Here is a 25333-nt window from a genome sequence, read left to right on the forward strand (position 1 = left end):
CCGAACTGTTGCTCCAGCCATTGAAAACATAGGACTTCCCCCAGCAGCTCCCAGTGCTCTATGACATTCTTTATTACTGTGTTTGGGCCACACCCAGTGGTGCCCGGGGCCGACTGAGCTCAGGGATCACCCTTCTCAGGCTTGGGGACGCTTTGGGGCGCTGGGGATCCGGCCCAGGTGGGTCTGTCTGCTGAGCCATCACTCTGGCCCCAACACCTGAGCTTCCACATGCTGAAGTCCTTCTGCCTCAGGAGGTGTGAGCACCCCACGCTTCCCGGCCAAGGGGCTGCCACCCGCTGGAGTGGGCTCTGTGCACTGGGGCTGCGCAGGAGGCAGCCTCTCCCCTCTCCAGCTGGGGGCGCTCTCCAGCTCGTTCACAGGCGTGTCTGTCCCCTGATCTTCCAGGGCGTGGTCCCGTGTGTGTGTGTGTGTGTGTGTGTGTGTGTGTGTGTGTGTGTGTGTGTATCACGGCAGGAAGGCATAATTGCCTTGACATAAGGCAGAGCACTGAGGGAGTTTGCTTGTGCGGTGCTGTGGCTCCTGTAGGCATGACAGGGCACGCACTTTACCTGCCCCTGATTTTTGTTGTTTGTGCTGGGGCCACCTAGCGGTGCTCAGGGCTCAGTCCTGTCCCTGCTCCAGGAATCACCCTGGGCGGGTTTGGGGGAACCATAGTATACCAGGGGGCCAGGGGGAACCATAGTGTACCAGGGGGTCCGACTGGGGTCAGCTGCACGCAAACCAAGTACCTTAACCCCAGTGCTCTCCTGTCCCGGGGTTAATGTTCTTGGGACAAGGGGCACACCTGCAGGTGCTCTGGGGTTACTTCTGGCCGGGCTCCAGGACCGTCTGGAGTGCTGGGTTGGCTCCCCACAAGGCAGTGTCCTACCTGCTGTACTGTCCCCTGGTGCCCTGGGGTTAATTTTTTTTTCCAGTTTTTTTTTTAAATTCTTTTATTAATTCACCATGTGGAAAGTTACAAAGCGTTCAGGTTAAAGTCTCAGTTATACAATGCTCAAACACCCATCCCTTCACCAGTGCACATATTCCACCACCAAGAATCACGATATACCTGGGGTTAATTTTTGATTTTTTTTTTTTTTTTTTGCTTTGTGGGTCACACCCGGCGATGCACAGGGGTTACTCCTGGCTCTGCACTCAGGAATTACTCCTGGCGGTGCTCAGGGAACCATATGGGATGCTGGGAATCGAACCCGGGTCGGCTGCGTGCAAGGCAAATGCCCTACCCGCTGTGCTATTGCTCCAGCCCTGGGGGTTAATTTTTAAAAGAAAAACAAATTAGTAGTGAATTGTCTTAGTAAGCAGAGGAAATCAAATCTGACCCTGCAAGTGATAAGTTTCCCACAGGGATAGGACATTAATGAGATTAGGAAATTAAAGGAGATTTCTTAATAAGGTCTGAATACAGGCAAAGAGTCTCCTCAGGTATTTTAATGTGACATCTTTGAAATCTGCTGTCCTCAGAAGAGCTGGCCCAGGCGGACACTCACGGGCCTTCCCAAGTTAAGTGTGTGTGTGTGTGTCTGGGGAGGCTCAGCCTGTGAGCTCAGGAATGACTTCTGGCCTGCTCGGATCGAACCCGGGTTTGGCAGCAAACATGGCAGGGGCCCTACCCCACCCATTGTTCTATGCTCCTGCCCCCCTGTCCTGTCTTCTGTATCCCTTGAATCTGTTTACATGCCATAGCATCACATGTCCCAGGATGCATTGGGTTGGGTGGGAGTGGAATCCCCAGGTTTGTAGTAACTCCGCCCTGTGTGTATGTGTGTATGTGTGAGTGTGTGTGTGTGTGTGTGTGTGTGTATGTGTGTGTGTGTGTGTGTATGTGAAGGGGGGAGGGGGTCTGGTCTCTGCTTGCCATTGCTGCCTGCCTTTCGGAAGGACACACTGATTCCTGAGTTGCTTGGGGCTCCTCCTGGCAGGGCTCTGGGGGCTCTATGGGGTGCCAGGGATTGAACCTGGGTCAGCGGCACGCAAGGCGAACGCCCTCCCTGCTGTGCTACACACACTGTTAGTATGTGCATGTGTGAAGGGATGTCCGTGTTTCACACACCTGCCCTGCCTCGGTGTTCTCCGACACTGATGTTCTGTGGGAGGGGCAGCAGCGTCCCTGGCCTTTACTGACTTCCACGATAGTATGATCCCGCTTAAGCCTCATGTTCCAGGGAACATAAGTGACCAGAGTTCCTGGGATGTGCGGCATGGCTTCTCAGAAAGGTCCCTGCGATGGGCAGGCCCTGCGCCGCGTTCCTGAGGGGTCTGGGAGCATGAGACCACACGGTGTCCACACGCAGATACTTCGGGCACCTCCCGCACACCCCCCACTCTGGGCAGCACCGATCTGGAAGCAGCTGGATACACTGTCCAGACAGTGAAGCACTACTCAGCACTGAAAAAGGCTCAGTCCTGGGCTGTAGGCAGTCACCAAACCTGGCCCCCGGGCCCCGCTGGGGACCCCACATGCCCTCTCCTTTCTGTTTGTGTTTGTGGGGCAGGCAGGAGGCACCCGGCAGAGCTCAGGCGAGCTGCTTGGATTCACTCCGGGCAGCTGGGGGCTGCATTGACGGTCACGTCTGCCGGGGGCGAGTGAGGGGTGGGGGCTGCTCAGGGGGGCTCGGCTAGGCTGGTCCGTTCTGTGCTGGAGAAAAGGCACAGGGCACAGGCCCAGTGCCGGAGCTGGGCTTTTCTCGGCGTGTCGGGGGAAGGTGCACCTTGCGGGGGGGATTCCCCCCCGCCTTCGCCTTGGCTTAGGGACGCTGTGGTCAGCTGTTGGATTTAGACGGCTGAGGTCACCGCAGACCTGCGGCTGCTGAGACGGGCAGCGTCACTTGCGCTCTGGAGGGGACCTGGCGTGACCCTCTGAAGTCACCGCCTGGCTCTGGTCAGGGGGAGGAGGGGCGTCCACGGCACCTCTGGGCCTTCCTGGTGTGCCCTCGCGAGGGCTGCCCCAGCCCCCAGCCCCACTCGGCCTTGATTTGGAAACGGTGCTTGTCATTGCCGCATCCTAACATGTTTGCCGTTTGCTCTGGGTCTGGGTTTCTGCGGCGGTGTGCAGGGCTCCTCCTGGCGGGCTCAGACCTGGGTGGCTGCGTGCAGGGCAGGTGCCTGCGCCCCAGGACAGCCGCTCCAGCCATGCCTGCACTTGCACACCTTAGCTACGAATACCGTGAGGAAACCAGGGACTCCACATGCCTCCCACGGCTTCTCTGGGTGTCCCTGGGGAAGCCGTGACCTGTTTGCTTTGGCGTCTGGTCTTTCCCGATCGCCTGTTCGGAGTACGTGTATGTCCTGTCTCCACGTGCCCCTCGGTGGGCATTCGTCCGTCTGCAGAGTAGTTGGTTCTCCTGGATGTTTCTGGCCGCTTCCCCGCATCCTGTGAGGAGCCGCGTCAGGCCCCAGCACAGGGTGCTGCGTGCCAGCTTCCGTCTCCCAGGGCCGGGCCGCCTCCCTGGTTTCCACAACAGAGGTTGCCAGGTTACCTGGTCCCTCTCAGCAACGGATACTTTGCATCTGTGTGTGTGTCCTAGGAGGGCTAGCAAAGAACAAAGGCACAGCTCCGTGGCTGTGTTCACGGGACGAAGAATCGTCTGTTCTGCCCATCGCAGCCTTCAGCACGAGGCGTACTTGTGTATTTTTACTTCTTGAGTATCTTTCTACCTTGAAGATCATGTTTTGTGTTTCTTGTGGATGCTCAGGGGTCCCTCCTGGCTCTGCACTCAGGAGTTACTCCTTTTGGGCTCGGGGGACCCTGTGGGATGAACCTGGGTTGGCTCCCTGCAAGGCAAGTGCCCTTCCTGTGGTACCATCTCTCCAGCCCCAAGAAGATCAGGTATTGGGGCCGGAGTGATAGCACAGCGGGTAGGGTGTTTGCCTTGCATGCGGCCGACCCGGGTTCGATCCCCGGCATCCCATATGGTCCCCCAAGCACTGCCAGGAGTAATTCCTGAGTGCAAAGCCAGGAGTTACCCCTGAGCATCGCTGGGTGTGACCCAAAAAGCAAAAAAAAAAAAAAAAAAAAAAAAGATCAGGTATTGCAGCAGCATTACATTCTAGAAGTTCCAGAGGGGCACTAGTTAAGATCCCCGTGCTGGCTTGCTGTTCTGTATCGAGGGACTGGGAATAGACCGACATCTTTCATCTTGGTCCTATCTTAAAGCTTTATCTATTTTTTAGGGTCCTGAGTGACAGTACAGTGGGCAGGGCACAGCCAACTGGGGTTCAATCCCCAGCACCTCATTCATGGTCCCAAGCCCACCAGAGTGATCCCTGAGCACAGAGCCAGGAGTAAGCCCTGAGTACTGCCAGGTGGGGCCCAAAACAGAAACACCAAACAGGCCTTTCAAATTTTTTAAGTAAATTATAAGTCACAGCACTTTTTCGTTTCCTCTGTTACCCCAGTGATTGCCGAATGTAATAGTTCATTTTTCTTCGGTAAAAATGGGGAGACCTGGGGTTACCCCCAGCTCAGTGCTGGGTGGGGGCGGGTCAGTCCCGGGGGTTCTCGGGATCATGACGTGCCAGAGAGAGAATGCAGGCTTCTTTCTGGCAAACTCAGCCTGCTCAGTCATCCCTCCGGCCCCAGATCTTTTCGCAAACGGTTGCCACGTGCTTTCCCACCCTTCCCTGAGAGCCGTGCAGGGAGCCGGAGCTGTGTGTGGCCGCGGCCCCGGCAGCTCCCTGGCTGGGTTCTTCCTGCGCCCCGGCCTGGCACCCACACCAGCTGTTCAGTGTGTGTCTGAGTGTCTTGGGGGCACCCGTCGTCCTCTTCGCTGGTGTTTACGAATGTTCCCCGTGGGTTTAGTTTTCCGTTGCCTTCACGGCATCCTGGCGTCTCAGGGCTCGCCTGCTTTGGCGCGGCTGCCCTCTACAGAAGCCTTCAGCATCCCCCGGCGGGAAAGCTGCTGGCGCGTCTAGTAGTCCATCCAGAGAGAACCGGGATTTCCCCGCCTGTTGGGAGATCTTTCATTGTGCGGTTCCATTTTCTTATTTATTTATTTTTATTTTTATTTTTTATTTTTGGGTGACACCCGGTGATGCTCTGGGGTTCCTCCTGGCTCTGCACTCAGGAATTACCCCTGGCGGTGCTCAGGGGACCATATGGTATGCTGGGAATCGAACCCGGGTCGGCCGCGTGCAAGGCAAATAAATGCCCTCCCCGCTGTGTTATCACACCAGCCCTTGTTCCATTTTAAAGATCAAGATAAAATCCTGTTCTCTGGGAATCTTGTGTCATTTTCCACTCAATTGGAACTAAGATTTGTTGAAGTTTTTCCTTTCCCTTTTCGGGGGTGGTGCGCACCTGGCAAGGCTCGGGGCTCACTCCCGGTGGACGCCGCGCTGTGCGTGGTTCCGAGTGTTGAGCCTGGGTCTGCTGCATGCACGGCAAGACCCTACCTGCTGTGCTGTCTCTCCGGCCCCCTGTGGGAATTTTCTTGTTAAAATCTTTAGAATGGGGACTGAGAGAAAGAGGGAGTCCCGACCCTTGCACACGGCACCACGTGCGGCCCCCACTCTGCCCCAGGTGCCCTTCAAGTCAGAAAGCGGAATGAAGAATATGGAAGTGGAGATGAATGTACAGTTAGCTGGACTAAGTTGACTTTATAAAATAGAGACAAATTATTGGCAGTTTTATGGAATGCCATTTTTTGTTTGTTTTATACATCTTTGCGTTCTCATCAATCACTGGGAGTTTGCATATTGATCCTTTGGGGTTTGTATCGATGTCATTAATGTGATTACTTTAAACCTTTGCTGTGGTTCATAACTTAGAGCATCCTTGCATGGAGATACTCTTATGGGTTATGAATAATTTATATCACAATGACATGCTTTGTTTTTATTCTCATTTGCCTGAAGAAATAGGTTAATATGTGCCTTATAATTTCTGGGAAAATAGAAAAAAAATGAACTCAAACCATTTAGGTTACTGATATAGATTTAAAAATAGTTTTCAGAAAACAGTTGAAAGTAGGGGGTCAGAGTGATAGTGCAGGGGCTAGAGTGGTAGCACAGTGGGTAGGCGTTTGCCTTGCATGGGGCCGACCCGGATTCGATTCCCAGCATCCCATATGGTCTCCTGAGCACCGCCAGGAGTAATTCCTGAGTGCAAAGTCAGGAGTAACTCCTGAGCATTGCCGGGTGTGACCCACAAAGCAAAATAAATAAATAAATAAATAAAAAGAAAAAAGGAAAAAAGAATGATAGTATAGTGGATAGGGCATTTGCCTTGCACACAGCCGACCCATGTTTGACCCCAAGCATCCCGTAGTGTCCCCTGAGCACTGCCAGGAGTGATTCCTGAGTGCGGGGCCAGGAGTAACCTGAGCACTACCTGGTGTGGGTCAAAGACAAAGTGCAACAAAAAGAACAAACACTTCAAGTCTACCAACCTATCCATCTTCAATCTATAGTGGCAATAAATGGACATCATTCATAATTCAGTCAGATACTAGCTGTTTACTCTGGAAATTCCATTTCTTTGTATATGACATCACCAAACGAAAGGGGCAGAATGTATGATCCAGACGTTCCTTCAGAGTTAGTCCTGAGCACCGAGAGGTATCATTGTCAAGTGCAGTTGTGCACCGCTTGATTCTGCTGTAATCTTGCTCGTGCTTTTACACCTCGCTCATTTGTGCAGTCCCTTTCCTCACGTGCGTGTTCCACGGTCCTCGGCCCAGAGAGTGTCTGTGCAGAGCACGAAGCCTTCGCCTGACCCAGCGCAGGGCAGTAGACTCTGGCTGTCCCCTGAGTTGCTCGAGAAGGTGAAGTCCCGGGAGTTCCCAGAGCGACAGTCGGAAATGCCTGCGCTCTGCCGACTGTCTGCTACTTGCGCTTCCTTTTCGAGCTCGCTTGGCCTTTGCGAGCTGGAGAGACACTTCTTCTGAAGGGATCTGTGCCCTGGCGCCCGCCCCGTGGGCACAGCCCCTAGCCGTGTGTGTGTGTGTGTGTGTGTGTGTGTGTGTGTGTGTGTGTGTGTGTGTGTGTGTGTGTGTGTAGAAAGGCCCCGACAGCCCGTTCACATGCTTCCCCGACCGCTGCCCTCCCACGCCCCCGCTTTCTTTCCTACACTACGAGGAATTTCCGAGGGGGCTCCCCCGAGACGCTCGGGCCGGGGCGTGGCGAGTCTCAGGGGAGGGCTGTTTCCCACACTCGCAGATGGGAGAGGAGCTGGGGCCGCGCCCGCAGCCGCTTTCCAGGGACGGGACTTCAGCCCGTGGGCTGTGAGAGCCTCCTCCTGGTGGAAGCGCCCAGGGCGTCCCCAGGGACGTGCCGTGGGAGAGGCAGCGGGTTTATTATGCCCCGTTTCATTTCATCTTGTTTCTTGGGCCACCTCCTGAGGTGCTTCAGGGCTGACTCCTGGCTCTGCACTCGACTCGGTGGCGGTGCTCGGACCCCTGTGAGCAGGTGATCATGCTTCCGGAGCACTGTCGGCCGGGTAATTGTACGTTTGAGTACAGCGTCCTCACGGGCATTGCGGTGGGATCTGGCTTTGCGGGTCGGTGGCTCTTTCTGGAGTTGCCATTTCTGTGGTTCCTTACTGTTGTTCCTACAGGCTCCCAACCAGGTTGTAACTGTAGTTGAACCTGAATTCTCTCCCTGTATCTGTGTTAGGAGAACCTCTCATTTCAGACCTGGGTTCGAACCCTGGTCACATGTTTCCCTCTAGCACCATCCTGGGAGCAGCCCCCGAGAGCCCTGGGTGTGGTCCTCAGGAGGAGGACTCCGGCATTTCTCAGTCCTGTCTGCCAGCGTTGTAGAGCGCTTACCCTTTGCTCTGACGCCCAGGGGTGGGCGGTACCCTGCGCGGAGTTGACAGCCCCGAGAGGTGGTGAGAGGGACCCTCAGATACGGATGGTTGCGAAATGGCAGAGCCTTGACCCAGCGTTCTCTCTCCTAGGAATTTGACTCTCTAGCAAATTAAAAACACGTGTCGGCCATAAATGCCAACCTTGGACGCTCAGGTTCCAAGTAGCAGCATCGCAGTAGCCTGGAGCTGGCCGTGCCTGAGCGGAGGGGGGAGTCCAGTGGCCGCTGGTGGAGTGACTGTGGAGAAGGGGGTGTGGCGTGTAAACCCTGGGCACAGTTCTGAGTGCCCAGAGAAAGGAGGCGCCTTGAAGGGAGAGCGAACCGCCCCAAGCAGTGGAGTCGTCCTGGGGACTTGGGGGGCGGTGTCAGGGACGCTGGCGATTAACGGGTGCGCTGGGCAGGGACAGGCGAGAGCAGGGCTGAGCAGAGGAGGTGGACGGCCGTTCCCAGTCCACGCGTGAGTGGGCACACAGGAAGGGCAGCGCCGTGGCCAGCGTGGGGGCGTGTCCTGAGTGCGTGCTCTGGGCGCGGCGTCCAAGGTGCAGAAGCCCCGACCTACATGGGCGAGCAGAGCGGGTGCCCCCAAGTGCAGAGCACTCCTCAGCCCCGCCGGGACGGGGCAGGCCCGCCGAGAGCCCGGCTGATTCGAGCCGGCCAGGCTGGTGCGGGGCGCGGACTGGCCTTCCTGGCTGCTGCCGTCCGGGACATGCCGAAGTGTCCAGAGGGGCGGTCGCCACCCCCTCCTCAGGCTTGACTGAACCCCCCAAGTTGTACCCCTTCGGGGCGGACGTCAGGGCTTGTGAACTGCATCTTCGTTTGTTGGCGGGTTGATGGGCTCGCAACGGGGACAGAGCCTGGGGCCTCACGCGCGGAGCCTGAGCTTATCCCTCGCGGCCACCTCCTCCCTCGGGCCGGCGAGACGCTCAGTCTCGGTGGAAACAGCGTGCTCGCCAGAGCGAACAGCTGTGACCGCGACATTGGGAAAGCCACCGGCTCCCTTTCACGCTCGTGAGACCCTGGTCAGCTTGCTCGTGCAAGTGAGGGTGGTGAGGGTGTGCGGGCCGAGCGTCCGAAGTTACTGAGAACCCGGGGATGGGCCGGCACCTCCAGTAGCTCCCGCCAGGCTTCCAGACGCCTCCCTGAGACTCGGGCCTGGCGCCTTTGCCCTGGAGCTGTGTGTCCAACTCCACCTGCGGCTGCCCGTCCTCAGGACGCGCTTTGCTGCGAATCCGGCCAGCACTCGTATCCTCTGTGTGTGTGTGTGTGTGTGTGTGTGTGTGCGCGCGCGCGCACATACGCATGTGTGTACATGTGTGTGTGCATATGCATGTGCGCATGTGTGCATGTGCACGTTTGAGTATATGTGTGCATTTGTATGTGTCTGCATGTGTGTGCGTTTGTGTGTGCATGCATGTGTGTGCGCGCGCTGTATCCTTGCCCAAAGTTTCTTTCTCGGTATTTACGCTGCCTTTGAGCTCCGGAGACGGCTGGTTTTGCAGCTTCTCCGGCTTTGTGCCAGGGTCTCCTTCCTACCTTTCGGGCAGCCGAGAACCACGTGTTGCCTGATGAAGCCCCTGCTGTGGCTGTCCGTCAGGCTGGCACGTGGTTGGCAGAGGCTGTTTCTTTCAAGTGTGTGCCCGCCTTGAGGAAGTGTTCAGGTGCTTCGTGCTCATGCTCTGTGCAGCGTTCAGCAGAGCCGTGCATCGTGTTAAACGACCCCCTGGGTGTCAGTGTTTCAAGGCTACCCAGCTGGGCTGGGAACGGAGAAGGCACTTGCCTTGCACACACCCGGCTCAGGTTCGATCCCCGGCATCCCATATGGTCTCCTGAGCACCAGCAGTAATTCCTGAGAGCAGAGCCAGGAGTCACCCCTGAGCATCTGGGTGTAGCCTCCAAACAACCAACCTCCTCCCACTCCCAAAAGTAGACATGCAGCCTCTGACCTCTTGAGGAATTTTGCCAGGTTAGTTTATTCTTTCATTGCCCGAACATTGCTCACCTTTCTGATCCACACCGGCATCAGATATGCAGATTATCCACGGCCTCCGACAGTCGCAGAGCCGGGAGAAGCCCCGTCTCCAGGCTTCCCAGCCAGCACGGGGGCCTGGTGTCTAACTCACCTCCCGTAGCGCCGGACATGTTTCTTTGGCGTAGACTATTCAGGGCGCCGGGGAGGCCCAGCCCCGGTGCCTTGCGTAAAGAAGGCCCACATTTGGCCCCAAACCAAGAAGCAGAGTGTGAGTGAGCCCCCCAGTTGGGAGTGAGATGACGAGTGCGCCCTTGCGACAAGCGAGCGTCAGACGCACGTGGAGTCAGACCCAGGCGCGAGGTGGCCGTGGCTCCAGGTGTTTCTCTTCCAGCGGGCCCGCACGGGGGGCCCAAGCCCCGGGATAGGGCAGCGGAGCGTGTGAGGGTCTCTGGGCAGACCACCTTTGGCCTGGCGCAGTGTAGAGAAGGGCTTCTTGGCCTTCCCCGGGCCCCACCCCCAGGGAGGTGGGACCAGGCAGTGGCGGGGCCCTGCCCCCCCCCCCCCAGCCTACCGGTCCCCCTGGCTGACCGTCTGCCCGCTGCTCTTTTCCAGGCCCGCGGTTCCCGCTGCAGCCCCGCAGCACTGTGGCGTCTCCCGGCGGCCTCGGAAGCGGTGTGCTCGGAAACAGGAGCGTCTCGGCGGCCGGCGGCCGGCCATGGGTCGGGAGGAGCGGTGAGCGCGGCCAGCTGGTAAGCCCGGGGCAGACGGGGCCGGGTCTCGGGGCTCCGGGGAGGGGGCGGGTCCCCCCAACTTGTGGTGACTCTTATTTTTAATTTTGCTCTTTGGGTCACACCTGGTGATACTCGGGGTTCCTCCTGGCTCTGCACTCAGGAGTCACTCCTGGCGGTGCTCGGGGGGCCCTATGGGATGCCGGGAATCGAACCCAGACCAGCCGTGTACAAGACAAGCCCCCTCCCCGCTGTGCTGTCTCTGCAGCCCGGTGCTGACTTTCCGCACGTGTATTTTTGTCTGGAGAACAGGGGAAGGTGTTTGTCCCGTTCTTAGTGTCTGAATTAACGGATCGCTCCAGGCACACCCGTGAGCACTAAGGAACGTGAGCACTGCCAGCCCCCGGAGAGCATTTTGATCCTTTGTGGCCTCCCTTTAGGGACCTTGGTCTCAGTCTCTGGGGCTCCGGGGATGGCGCCTGGGAATTTGCTGGTGGGAAAGGGGAGGGCCCGCAGGATGGCCCGAGGTCACGGCCTCAGGGGAGGTGCTGGCCCACGGACTGAGGGGCCGGGATCTCCGCCTGGGGGGCTGGCTGCCCCGGCTGGTGGGCCGAGTGCTCTCCCTCCCAGCTGGAGTTTCCGTGCCGGGTCCACTAACAGGAGTCAGGAAACGGCCCAGGAAGGCTCTGCTTCCCCTTGTCCAGCTCTCCCGAGGGCCAGGCACACCGGACAGCCGAGCGGCACATGGGCGCCCCTGCCCTGTCCTGTGCCCCCAAGTTGGCACTTTAGGGGGAAAGGGGACCCTAGAGACGACACACAGCTGGGCATTAGCGGGACTCGGCATTTCCGGTCCACACTGAGCCCCACCCGCTCTGCAGCTTAGCAGAGGCCAGTTTGCCGGCAGGGGACAGGCCTGGAGGGCACCGTGCCGCTGGCCTGGAGCTGGACGTCTGTCCCTGCGCCCGCCGCCTTCCCTCCTGCCTCACTGCGCTTCAGCCTTGCAGTGACTGTGAGGGAACAGTTGGGAAACCCAGCGCTTGTTTGTTTGGGGGGGGCGGGGTGCCGCAGCCAGCGGTGCCCAGGGCCTGAGCCTAGTCTGGTGATGCTCAGCCAGCGGTGCTCAGGGCCTGCGCCTAGTCTGGTGATTGATGCTCAGGGGAAGACAAGACCAAACTCGGGTTGGCTGCATGCGAGGCAAGTGCCTTGGTCCTGTGTTAGCACTCCTGCCCCTCCGCCTGATTTTTTCCCCTTTTTTGAGGGGGGGAGGGAAGTGTTCGGGGCCACACTGGGTGGTGCTCAGGGGTTCCTCCTGGCTCTGTGCTCTGGGATCTCAGCTGCACGTGAGACAAACGCCTTCCCTTCCCCGCCGTGCTATACCTCTGGCCCGCCTGAGCCTGGTTTCGGTGGAGTCGTTCGGGTATTGTTTCCGAGAGCACCTCAGGAGCTGTCCTGGGCAGGGCAAGGCACCCGCAGGCCAGCCCTGCTGCTCCAGAGCTGAGCACAGGAAGTTTTCTCTTCTTTGCCCCCATCTGCTGGGTGACGCTGTCCGGGGGTTTCCAGACACGGGTCCCCCGGCACCTGCTCTTCCCATGCGGCTTCACCCCACACGGCGGGTGAGGGGGCACAGGACAGGGCAAGCCCCGTGGTTGAGCCTCAGCTCCTGGGGGCCAGCGTGCCCAGCGCGTGCCCACCCCGCCGGGGAAGGCCCCTCTACCGCCGAGTCTCAGCTGAGACGGACTCACCTGCTCCTGATACGGAAATTCTCAAACTCTGTCTCCCAGTGGCCCAGTTTCCGGGTCTTTTTCATGATATTTCCCCGTTTTCGCCTTCTGAATTTCAGTCACTGAGTGGAATATCAGTTCTTTGGCGGCTGCCGCTGCAAGTTCTCCTTCCAAATTTTGTCCATGAACATGATAAAAATTAGTCCCTTAAATGGTTTTAGTGCTGCATGAGACTTTCAAGGAAATTCAAAATAGCGAGCAAGCGTTCACGAAGAGAGAATAAATTACCAGCCAGTCTCGCAGGGACGAAAATAAGCCCTGGCTTTTAAAACCGGTTTTGGAGTAAACTCACATTACCAATTCAAATCGCACTCAGAGTCCCCGTTTTTAGTCTTGCTTTGTGTTTGTTTTGGGTCATTCTGGCGGTGCCCAGGGCTTACTCCTGCTGGGCCCTGGTCCACAGCAAGCTCCCCGCCCCTGCTCTCACCAGCCCAAGGCCAAACCCTCTAACTGATGATTCCAAGTGTTCTTTGGTGGGACCTTCTGCTGCCTGAAATATTTACATGCATTTTGCAAGGGAGAGTAGGTTCAACTGACCTACTCTGCTCTGTGTGTGTGTGTGTGTGTGTGTGTGTGTGTGTGTGTGTTTGTAAATTAAGGCGGAGTCCAGTGGCATGGTTATGGGGGCCTCATTTTATGCTCCCTTCCGGAGGTAGGATAGTTGGATAAGTTTTGCAAGAGAGCACAAACTTGGGGCTGGAGCGATAGCACAGCGGGCAGGGTGTTTGCCTTGCATGCGGCCAACCTGAGTTCGATTCCCAGCATCCCATATGGTCTCCTGAGCACTGCCAGGAGTAATTCTTGAGTGCATGAGCCAGGAGTAACCCCTGTGCATCACCGGATGTGACCACCCCCCCCCCCCAAAAAAAAAGAGCACAAACTTGAGACTGAAAACAGAAAGAACAGAGACTGAAGATGATACCCAGGTTCCCGGGAAGTTTCAGCCCCGTCTACGGGGTCCCTCCCGGGGTGGCCAGCACACACCCACCTGCATCCTTCCTGCAGCAGTGAGCCCCGCCCCCCCCCCCCCCCCCGCCTCCTCCGTGGCCTTCCTGCCGTGCCCCCCTTGTAGTGGGAGTCCTCAGGAGTCAGACTCTGACTCCAGTCTTGTACGATTCCCAAATTGGTTTTTCTCATTGACTTTTGTCATCTCATTTTTCTGCGGTGAAAGATTAGGGACATCAGGTGATGTTTTTTTTTTATCAGTGGCAAGTTAACAGCTGAGCTAGGGCCTCCCAGCCTGCTCCGTCAGATCTGTCCTCATCAGAAAGTCGGCCCAGATTGGTTGGGGCAGGTGGGCCGACCGGAGGAGGTAGCTGGGGGCGATTGGTGGAAGTGTTTCTGGTTAATCTCCAAGTTTGGATTAATTTAGCGCTAATCTGATCTTGGTTTCTTCCTGATTTTTTGTCTGTTACTGTTGCCAACTCGGGGACTGCCTGGGATCACCAGGACAAAACATCGGGAAACCAATTAAACCAGTCTCCTTCCACCGAGAACCGAGCCGTGAGCAGATCCAGCCGTTTGGAATCACTAGGAGGGTTGCAGGGTGAGACCAGGAGTCAAGGGATGGAGCTATTAAGTTTTGACATCTGCTGGGAAATAATTAATGCATGCCAGCTTAATTAAGTTGGTATTTAATAAGTTGCAACTTGCACAGCAGAAATAAAAATGTCTCCTGCATAGCTCCAGCAAAACTGCACATGCCAGTGAAATATCTGTGAGTATTTTGTATACAGTCGCAGCTCTGAGCTAGCCAGCCAGAACCACGAAGTATGTGCCGTTCTAATTCCAAGTTGTGTTGGCATCTGAGCAGTTGGAGTTTGGATTTATTTCTGTGTCAGTATCAGTCCTCAACTTCGGGGGGGGGAGGGGGAAGCCGGACGTTTCTGCTCCTAGGCTGAGGCCTGCAGGTGGGGACCTGGCTCACCCTGGCTCACCGCCGGTCACACCCCACGCGGTACCTCTCCACAGCACTGTTTCCGGGTGGTTTCCGGGCGGTTCACGCGCTCGCCTGCATCGGATGTGGCTGCCCCCGATTGTCCCTGGAGGTCCCTGAGCCGGGCAGCCCGGGGGATCCCCAGGTCTGGCCTGGCTCCCCAGGAATCCCCAGAAGAGGCCCCCGACCCCCTGGGTCCGCCTGGGAAGTCCAGAACACACGTTGCCCACTCGGCGCATGTGTGCTCTGACGTGCCGTGCGCAGTGCAGGGTCGGGGCAGCGGAGTCTCCGTGGTTTGTTTTTAAACGTGTTTCTCGGTGAAACCGAGTGATGCTTTGGCTCCTGCAGTGGGGGAACGTGGGAGGGGAGGAGCCCGTGGTGTGTGTGTGGAAATCGCTGATGCTTTTTCTAGGTACCATTCTTCCCTGCGTGCCGCTCGGTACTTTTCTCTGTTCCAATTCTTTTCACTCCTGACGGTGCTGGGGAACCAGATGGGCTGCTGGGAATCGAACCTGGGCTGACGGCGTGCGCGGCAAACGCCCTCCCCACTGTGCTATCCTCCAGCCCCTCTGTTCCAGTTCTCAGCACATGTCTTTAAGAGAAAGTTCTGGGTGCTCCCACACAAAGGGCGTAACTGCAGGCTGCAAGATGCCTCAGTCAGCAGCAGCAGGTGGGAACTGGGGGCAGCCCCTCGGTACCCGGGGAGGGTCTCCCGCCCCATGGCTGGTAGCCAGTGTAGCCAGGGGCGGGGCTGTGCATGAGTGCGGGCCTGACCCACGCGAAGCCGGCTGCCGCTTCCCGCCATTGCGGCTCAGACTGGTCTTTGGTTTGGGGGCCGTGCCTGGCGGTGCTTGGGGATGACGCGGTGATGCCAGGATTCGAACCCTGCTTGGCCGCGTGCAGGGCCTTAACCCCTGGACGCTCTGGCTTTAAGTTCACAACAGGCATCGTTTCCCGCCAGCCTGGAGACTCACACTCACCTGTTTCACGCCAAGGCTGTACCGCCAGCTGCGCTCTGTGCCCCGCTTCCTCTGTCTCTGTCTCCGTCTCTCTCGCTTTCGATCCAGTTTCTGCCACAACGCTGCCTCGTGAGCCCTCACACTTCTCCTTTCAGTGCTGTTGTGAACCCGCATGGCACAACACCTGAACCAGACTCCACTCATAGATGCTCTGTGTGTGTGCATGATCGTGTGTGTGAATGTGACTGTGAGTGTGTGAGTGAATGTGTGTGTGAGTGTGTGTGTGCATGTGTGTGAGTGAATGTGTGTATGCGAGTGTGTGTGAGTGTGAATGTGAATATGTGAGTGAATGTAAGTGTATGTGCAAGTGTGTGAGTGTATGTGTGCATGTGTGAGTGAATATGAATGTATGTGCAAGTGTGTGAGTGTGCATGTGTGCATGTGTGAGTGAATGTGAGTGCATGTGCTAGTGTGTGTGCAAGTGTATGTGTGTAAGTGCATGTGTGAGTGAATGTGAGTGTATGCAAGTGTATGTGTGTGAGTGTATGTGAGTGAATGTGAGTGTATGTGTGTGTGCAAGTGCGTATGTGTGTGAGTGTATGCGAGTGTATGTGTGTGAGTATATGTGAGTGAATGTGAGGGTATGTGCGTGTGCGAGTGCGTATATGTGTGAGTGAATGAGTGTGTGTGAGTGTGAGGGTGTACAAGAGTATGTGTATGCACGTGTGTGAATGTGTGTGAATAAAAGTGTGTGAGTGAATGTGTGAGAGAGAGCGAGCCTTTCAGAGGAGACCGCACTGTCCAGCTGACAGCGCGCTCACTGTGTCCTTCCAGCGGGGCCTTAGGGTCTGTCCTGCCCGGCTGCACCCCTGAGGGCGGGAGCCATGCTGCTCCCTTCCTTCCTGACAAAGTGCTGAGATACCAACGACCCATTTTATTTACCCTAACCTCAAGCTCCCCCGCGGCTCTGCGGGGGCTGCTCCAGGGCTCACGGTTGTCCCTGCCCGGGAGTCACCAGCCTGGCCTCGGTGCGAGCAGCATCAGGGGACACCGGGGCTGGGCCGGAGGTGCTGAAGCTCTGTCACCCATTGGCTTGTCGCCCATTCCTGGTAGTTCTCAGAATGTTCTGTGTAAAATACATAGAATTATTTTCCTCCTTTCCCACTCGAATGCGTTCTTTTTCTTGTGTGCTGGTGGATTTCTACAACTGTGTTGAGCAAAGCCGGTGTGCGGAGTTCTGGATGCATCCAGAGCCGCCCCCTGGGTTGCGTGCTCCCCTCGAGCTGCCACGTCTGACCTTTGCATGTTGGAATGTGTCTTCATTGTGCCTGTGTGTGGAGAACTTTGTCTCCAGTGGATGCTGAACTTTGTATTTTCTCCACCTTGACACAATCATGATTTTTCTTCTATTCATGGGATTGAATACATGAAGTATTGATGTCTCACATTGTTTGAGGATATGTTGGATCATTTTTTTTTGCTTTTTTTTGTGGGGGGGGGTCACACCCAGAGTTGCACAGGGGTTACTCCTGGCTCATGCACTCAGGAATTACTCCTGGCAGTGCTCCGGGTACCATATGGGATGCTGAGAATCAAACGCGGGTCGGCTGCGTGCAAGGCAAACGCCCTTCCTGCTGTGCTATTGCACCAGCCCTGGATCATTTTATCTGGTTTCTTTTTGGGGTGCCCCCCTGCTGTGCTCAGGCCTTCCTCTTGGTTCTGCACTCGGCGGTCACTACTGGCTGGGCTCGGGGCCCAGGCCCATATGGGGTGCAAGGGGCAGATGCATACAGGCCCGGAACCCTCCCTGCCACCCGCCCCGGCACTCACTCACTGCACAGTCGGACCATATGGGATGCCAGGGACCTGACCCGGGTAGGCAGCATGCAAGGCCAATGCCCTACCTGCCCCGGTCAGGCCACGACAAAGTCACTGTCCATAGCACATGATCCGCTGACCCTTTCATGTGCTGTTGAACTTGCAGCGCTGTTTTACTGCCTCTGTATTCACTGGGGAGTGTGGCCTGAACTGCTCTTTGTCCTGGCCTCCTCTGGTTCCAGTTCCAGGGTAATAGTGAATAGTGATTTCATAAAATGGTTTTTGTTTTCTGTTGTTGGGAAGAGATCGTAAAGGATTGCTTCTGATTCGTCCAGTGCCTGGTTGTCTCTCTTCGAGCCGCATTTACACACCTACTCTTTCTATTGTCTTGTTTTTGGTGGTGCCCAGGAGCTACCCCTGGCTCTGCAGGGCTTGGGGCGCCAGATGGTGTGCTGGGGACCACCCAGGTCGCGGCGTGCAAGACAAACCCCCTCCCTGCCCTACTACCCTCCGACCTTCTCACCGACTTTTAAAAACAAGATTAAAGACATTCATTTGTGCAAACCGAATTGAAGTTGGGACCTCCAAGCTTTGAAGGGTGTCTTGTCTCTGGTGCTCTTTCCAGCTCAGATGACACTGAGAATCCAAATTTCAAGGCTAAAGAGACTGTTCCAAGGATTAAGCTCAGGCTTTGCTCACAGGTGCCCTGGCTTCACCCAGGCACCATATGGTCCCTCTGGGCGCCGCTGCAGGTGATTACCCTCATCTAGAACAAGGTGGGGAGGGGCCCCTTGGCCCGGCGCTCAGGGCTAGACGAGCAGAAACACTGTTGACTTTTCAAACATACTGAAAAGCAGTGTCTCGAAGAAATCGACTCCCATGTTGACTGCGTTCCTGTTGGGACTTTTAGTTTTATTGTGGGTTATGTGGTTGCTTGGGTCACCACACCTGCTCAGGGCTCATGCTTGGCCTCCCACCAGCCCCCGAGGCCTCGGAGCACCTGGCGACCCTCGGGACCGCAGGGCCAAATGGCCCCCAGCTTGGAGCCCAGGTGTTGAACCTGAGGGCCGGGCGGCCAGGAGTAGCAGGAAGGGCCCACCAGGCTCCTGACCCCCCCCCCCAGTGTTGGCCCCGTAAGGTTGTCCAGGATAGCAATTAAAAAAGTATAGCACTGCACGGTAGCACTGTCGCCCCACAGCAGGTACAGCGTTTGCCTTGCACGCGGCCGACCCGGGCTCAGTTCCTCCGTCCCTCTCGGAGAGCCCAGAAAGCTACCGAGAGTATCCCACCCGCACGGCAGAGCCTGGCAAGCTCCCCGTGGCGTAGTCGATATGCCAAAAACAGTAACAACGAGTCTCACAATGGAGACGTTACTGGTGCCCGCTCGAGCAAATCAGTGAACACCAGGACGACAGTGCGACAGTGCAACAATGGAAGAATTAAAATCCAGACTTGCAGGGAGTTCATGTTTGATCTCTGCCCCGTGTCCGTGGCAGACTTTGCAAACTGGGAATGCAGGGTTCGGCCCTGAAGAGCAGACTCGCCGGCGCTGCGTAGGGCGCTGTTCCAGATGGCTCGGGCACGGGGCGCGCCGGGAACAGGTGCTTGTCTGCGTCTCCGGGGCTGCGTCTACCAGCCTCACGCCGCGTCTTGCCACAGAGAGAGCCCGAGGAAGCGGAGCTGTAGGAAGCTCACTGTGGACTCCAGCCCCACCCCTCCGGCCCCGCGGTGTCGACCCTTGGTGCAGCCCCACCTGTGGGGGTCGGACACTCCCCTCTGGCTTCTGGGCCTAGGAGGCCCATTCCCCTCCCCCCGGTGCCACTCTGCCACCAACACGCTGCCATCTCCCCGGGCCGCAGTGAACTCTCGAGTCCGGCGTGATCGATCCTTACTGTGGGCCCCGGGGACCGCGTCCCATCCTTCCTCCCTGCGAATATTAGCGTTGTTGCGTTGACTTCTGGGTAGGGTTTCTGGGAGAGCTGGGAGAGGACCAGGAAAGCTGGAATTGACGATTTTTTTCCAAGCAAATGGCCAACCCAAATGGACGCCTTGGGTGTCCTTGCCGCTTGCTCTGTGCCGTGAGGGAGAGCCGCCCGCGGCAATTCAGCCGGTGTCCGCAGGGCTGCTGGGTGCTGGCCGAGGGCCTCCTGTGGTCCTTGCGGTGATCTGCGTTGCCTTCTCTGTCCTGGAGGACCCTGAGGCCTCCCGGCAGACTTCCTGTAGACAACTGCGGTCTGGTTCCCGGACCCCACGGCGGCGAGGCGCGTGTCGGCCGGCGTGCAGGGGTGCAGGTCTCCGGGGCCGAGCGCATGCTTCAGAAAGACTCGGCAGATATTTTACCTATTTCCTGTAGAAGATTCTGTTTTTGTCCTACGAAGAATTGTCATAAACTTGGAATGTTCAGCTTGTCTGTTAATTTGAGGCTTTTTTCAAACAGAAGACGATTCATCTCTCAGACTTGGTTACGGTTACGGCAGCAGATCCACGGCTCTGCGTCGGGCCTCGTCAGTCACAAATGCATCATTTCGTGTGCAATCTTCCCGCTGACGCTAGGCGTATCTAAAACCCCTTGTGCTGGCAGTCGGGTTCATTTGGAAGGATTGGTAGAGGATGGGATTCCCAGAGAGAGCGAAGTCGAGAGACTGAGGTACTTGGTCCCTGGCACCGTGCCCCCCACCCATCAGTGGAGGGGACGGGCCATGTCCAGGCCTGTGCCCCACTCTGAACTGCCCCACCCCCAACCTGCTGTGTCTTTTATAAAAGGAAAGGGAAAAAAAGTGACTTTGTGGTCATATTACCAAAAGTTTCATTATTCACTAGAATTAATTGTTCATTATATGAGCTTTTCTAATACTCAGAAAATGGTTCTTCAAAACTAAGAATTTTTATAATGCCGAACTTTATTCAGTATTACTCTATTCAGTATTATCCTTAATTGGATATTTTGGTGGGGGGTCACACCCAGCAATGCACAGGGATTACTCCTGGCGGTGCTTGGGGACCATAGGGAATCGAACCCGGGTCAGCCACGTGCAAGGCAAACACCCTCCCTGCTGTACTGTCTCCAGCCCCTTAATTGGATTCTTCATATGTATTCCAGTGACTCAGCTAATCTGATTTTTGGTTTTCTGTTTTGTTGTGCCATTCCCCGAAGTGCCCAGTGCTTGCTCCAGGTTTTGCACGTGGGAGTCATTCCTGGTGGTGCTCAGGGACCCTAAGGTGGCCCAGGACTGAACCCCATTGTCCGCATGCAAGGCTCCCTGCTGTAACTATCTCTCCAGTCCCGACTTTGGTGTCTTAGTGTAAGAATGGAATGTTATTAGGAGATGAGGAGTAACCTTAGAATCTCTCCATTCCCCATCTCTCTGCCCGTCTTCGGGGAGCCCCACATTCCAAATGAAGCTGTGGCCCACGCCTGTGTGTTACTTGCTGCTGAAGTACCTGTCAGGGGACTGTTGGCCCTTTGGTGATGCTGAAACTGACATCGAAAGCATAAGAGCATAGACGCTGTCACTACTAGAACCACGTGACTAAAGTACAGTTTCCAAGAAAGAGAAGAAATACCTGTTTGGATCAGTAGGCCGTTGATTTAAATTTTACCTTAATATTCATATCAACTTGTTGAAGAATATTTTTGACTATTTTCATTTGTTTGGCCACACCTGGTGGTGTCAGGAGTTCCTCCTGGCTCTGCTCTTGGTAATTCCTCCCGGGGGCCCAAGGGGACCACATGGGATGCCAGGGACCAAACAGGAATGGCAGCGTACAAGGCAAGCGTCCTCCCTGCTCTGTTGCTGTTCTCTGGCCCCTCAAAGGTGTGTGTGTGTGTGTGTGTGTGTGAGTGTGTGTGGTTTGGGGGGCACACTCCAGGCAATGCTCATGGGTTATTCTTGGCTCTACACTCTGGGATTACTCCGGCGGTGACCTGGGGACCATATGGGATGTTGGCAATTGAACCTGGGCCGGCTGTGTGCAAGGCAGATGCCCTACTCACTGTACCCACTGTAAATAAAATACCCTCAAAGATTTTTATAGAGGAAAAAGATGCTGCCTTAGAGTATGGCAACCATGCAGATCTATAAATCGACTCTGGCGTCTCCTTGAAGAAGCTGAGGTGAGGTTTAAATGATGTATTTTTTTTTTCCTCTTTAAGCAGTAAAAAAAAAAAAAATACACCACCCAACAAAATCAATAAACCAAAAAATAAAGGCCAAACCAAAAGGGCCTCTCTGTGAATCCTGAGCCGCGGACAGCTTTATGTGGCGAGGGGCACAGCTACCATTCTCCAGCGATTCAAAAGAGTCAAATGGTGCTGAGCTAAATTACAGCCCTAAATGCAAACGGGTGGAATGAGATCCTGATCCATTTGCACACTAATGTGCTATTTTTAAGTCATGCTCCAGAGCGTCTTCAAAGAAGCCTGTCATAATTATGATGGATTAGACTGCAGAGTCAGTGCTCGGCGCAGTAATTGTTTCGCAGATGCTGCCGATGTGACTGGAATTCATAATAAATTATTGCCAGGGAGGCAGGCGGAGGAGCCCGGCTGCGGAGCAGGGCAAAGACCTGTTTTGGTCTGAGGAAACCGAATGTCAGCTGCTGGACAAAGGCCGGTCTGTGCAGTGGCCTCGCCCGTGCTCCTCAGGAGGGCCTTGCCACAGGCCGTGCCCCCCGCCCCCCCCCCCCCCCCGGGAGAGCAGCTGGCCGCGGAGGCCGTGCTGCATGGCGCGACGCCTTCCTGCTCGCGTCCGCCTGGCTGCAACCTGACCTTTCCGTTTCCCCCGGAATGGGTGATGCTCGGCCCGTAGACGTCCTTGTGCCCTTTTAGCACACTTGGCTCTGTAAGAATGTAGAATTGTTTGTCCAAGTGATGACTTTCGTCAGCTGTGCTCCCAGGAGCAATGGCCCTTGAGAACGGCCACCAGACTGGTTACAAATAATGTTGGAGCCTTGGGTTTGGGGGAGTGTGGGGGGACCCCGGCAGGCAGGGTTTCGGGGCTCAGGGGACCACCTGCCTGTGTGCCCGGAAGCGTCTCGACACCTGTCCTTTCTCCTGGGCCCCGGCCTGCCAGAGTGAATTTGGCCATTTGCTGGCTGCTAGAGGTGTGTGCGGAGACCCCTGCGGGCACATGCCCCCTCCCAGTGCGGGTGACAGTGACAGCAGCCCCGAGCCTCTAGTCACCAAGGAAGGCCTGGCTTGCCTTTTCCGCTGGTCGGGCTTCAGGAACTAGGAAGGGGCCCCAAATCATTTGTTCAAGGTAGCAAATTTTGTTGTTGTTGTTGTTTGGTTTTGGTTTTTTGGTGGGGGAGTAGCAGGCTAGAGCTGACTTCAAGATGTGGCTGTGTGTGTGTGTGTGTGTGTGTGTGTGTGTGTGTGCGCGTGCGTGGGGGGCTGTGGAGTGGGGGGGCAGCATCTGTCTCCAGTCCCCAGTGGCCCGTGTTTAAGCCGTGCTCTGAGCTCCGGGCTTGTCCCGCCTGCCCCTGGTGGTGGACACTTGCTGTAGGTGGTCAGGGGTGCCCGGCGCATCTCCCCAGCACCTCTTAGGCCCCGCGTGCCCTCGCCTGGCCCTCAGCAAGAAGGGGTGAAGTCGGGCTCTGTGGGAGCTGTGGCCGAGCAGCGCGGCCCCTCACGGGCCCCTGGGCAGGCGCAGCTACTACACACCCTCATCAGCATGTTTTTTTTTTTTTAATGCAGGAGCACTGCTATTTATTCAGTCATCGATTGAGCTGATTGAATTGGGCATGAACTCCACACATTACTTTCTTTTTTTGGGGGGGGGGTCACACCATGAGTGCTCAGGATTACTCCTGGCTCTGCACTCAGGAATTCCTCCTGACAGTGCTCAGGGGACCGTATGGGATCCTGGGAATTGAATCCAGGTCGGCTGCGTGCAAGGCAAACACCCTACCCACTGTGCTATCGCTCCAGCCCTACCACATTACTTAAAAAAAAAAGTTTTTTAAGTTGACTCTCCTTGAGATAGACCATTACAAAAGTGTTGATAACTGGGTTTCAGCCACACAGTGACCGAGTGCCCGGCCCTCCGCCTTGGCCATCTGAGTCTGCGTGTTGAGCTGGCCTTGTCTCTAGTGGTGGGGTTCGGGGAGAGACACGGCTAAATGCTAACCTGGCGTGTGCCTTGGCCTCAAGCCTCAAGAAAATAAACAGTGCTCCGGGCCTGAGGTGCAGAACATGTGCCTTTGTGTATGAGGTCTGGGCTTCTATCCACCGCAACCCCCCCCCCCCCCACAATCCAGAAATGGGGGGTGGGATTTGGGAAAATGTCCATTTTTCTGAGCCGCCCTGAGCGGCTGAGCGGCCTCGCACGAGAAGGCGGCCTTGTGCAATCTGCAGAGAGCCGCCAGCATGATTTTTTTATTTTTTATTTTTTCTAATCTTACACCTGTGGGAAACCCCCACGTTGTCCAGGTGTGAACTGGTTAAATGAATCATAGTCCCTGAACGTGGCCTTTTTCTTTGGTTAGGAGGCAGGAAGGGCCGGTGGGCCAGTCTGCCCGACCTCTGTTTGGATCCAACTTCGGTCTCGTTGCAAATCACACCAGCTCCTCCCCCAGACACTGATGTGTTCGGATGTCAGAAACGTCTTCTCATACTGTTTTTTTTTTTTTTTTGGCTTTTTGGGTCACACCCAAATATGCTCAGGGGTTACTCCTGGCTTTGCACTCAGGAATTACTCCTGGCGGTGCTCGGGGGACCATATGGGATGCCGGGGATCGAACCCGGGTCGGCCGAGTGCAAGGCAAATGCCCTACCTGCTGTGCTCCAGCCCCAACGTCTTCGCATACTGCCGCTCAGTTTTCTCTTTAAATCTTTTCTTAACATTCCAGCACATTACAATGTGCTCCTGGAATGATTCTATGGGAATTTGGTGAGTCTCTGAGCAAGTGCTGTCTGTCCCAGGCTCTTATGGAAATCAGGCGGGCTACCAGAAGAATGTGGTGTGCAGTTCATCTGAGGGGAATTTCCATAAAAAGAAACTTGTTAGTATTTTTGGTTGCGCCGAGAGTACGCTTCGAGCCAACTCAGCAGTTTCCAAGAGCGGATTGTGAGATTTTTAGGAATTCTGCTAGTGGAGATTAATCATTTAAAATAAGCCATGATTTCCCCCCCCTTTTTTTTTGTAATTTTTACATTTATTTTTAGTAACTTCGAGCAAGGCTAATATAAGAATAATTGACATGTGCACATTCAACAGCACATGTCATACTGTTGTTCAGTAGTATTTCCTATTGTATGTTTCACAAGGCAAGATCCAGAAAGCATTGTTGTTATTATTTTATGGAATGTAGGAAATTTTATTAAAGTGATAAAATAGAATTACTAAAAATTTTTTATTGGTGGCATTTACTCAGGACAGTAATTTGGTGACCGATTTGATTTTTCTGTGAGATTGAGTCTGCTTTCCCAGAATCAGACATTTTAAGAATGTTGGCTGATAGAGGTCCTCACTCACCGTCCCCAGATGACCCTCTCCCAGAAACCCAGCTACGGATCAAAACCATCACAACCAGGGCGGAGCTGAGATCTGGGATGAGAGAGGCAGAGACCTGGAGACGGGCAGAGAGACAGAGAGGAGCGAGGAGGGAGGTCCAGCCGCCTGCCGAGGTCCTGCCTCACTCTGCTCTCGGCCACACCACCCTGGCACTCAGTTGCCTGTGTTGGAACAAGTTTTTCTGGCTGCTCTGCTTAGGTCTAGAATCCTGCTGGAGGTAGAGGCTGTCCTGTCCCGTGAAAGAGATCAGAGGGACGAGGTGGATGGTGGCACTCATTTGCGGGATAGGGAGAGGCCAAGCAAGGAAACAAATGGTATCAGACAGTGACAAATCTTTAAGCCCTGGCCCTTAAGAGCACCTTTTCTTTTCTTTTCTTTTCTTTTCTTTTCTTTTCTTTTCTTTTCTTTTCTTTTCTTTTCTTTTCTTTTCTTTTTCTTTCTTTCTTTCTTTCTTTCTTTCTTTCTTTCTTTCTTTCTTTCTGTTTTTATTTTTGTTTTTGGCCTACACCTGCCCATGCTCAGGGGTTACTCCTGGCTCTGTGCTCAGGTATCACTCCTCATGGGGCTCGGGAACCCTATGGGAAGCCAGGGATAGAATCCGTGTCGACCCCATGCTGGTAAAATGCCCCGTGGTCTGTGCTGTTCCTCAGGCCCAACCTTTCCCCGTAGCTGAGGGTCCCTCCGGACCCCCTGCTCACCTGCTCGGGGCCATTGGTTGCTCCCGTGTGCAGACACCAGCTGACCTTGCACCGGCCAGGCGTGCCGCTCTGCTCTCGAGACATCCCCAGCCAGGGAAGA

The 25333-nt window shown here is 55.6% G+C and overlaps 1 protein-coding gene across 3 annotated transcripts in view; it reads left to right on the forward strand.

Annotated features, from left to right (window-relative positions):
* The window catches only part of TET2 (tet methylcytosine dioxygenase 2), a 70263-nt gene that overhangs the window by 15649 nt on the left and 29281 nt on the right, over positions 1-25333 (forward strand). For 2 of the 3 annotated variants that reach the window (XM_055141969.1, XM_055141970.1), the window contains one exon: positions 10412-10548. The exons of the other annotated variant lie outside the window; for it this stretch is intronic. The gene's annotated coding sequence lies outside the window, so the exon portion shown is untranslated. The remainder of the gene's footprint in view (positions 1-10411; positions 10549-25333) is intronic. 3 annotated transcript variants of the gene reach the window in all.

The sequence above is a fragment of the Sorex araneus genome, chromosome 6 (assembly GCF_027595985.1).
Source record: "Sorex araneus isolate mSorAra2 chromosome 6, mSorAra2.pri, whole genome shotgun sequence".
NCBI lineage: Eukaryota > Metazoa > Chordata > Mammalia > Eulipotyphla > Soricidae > Sorex > Sorex araneus.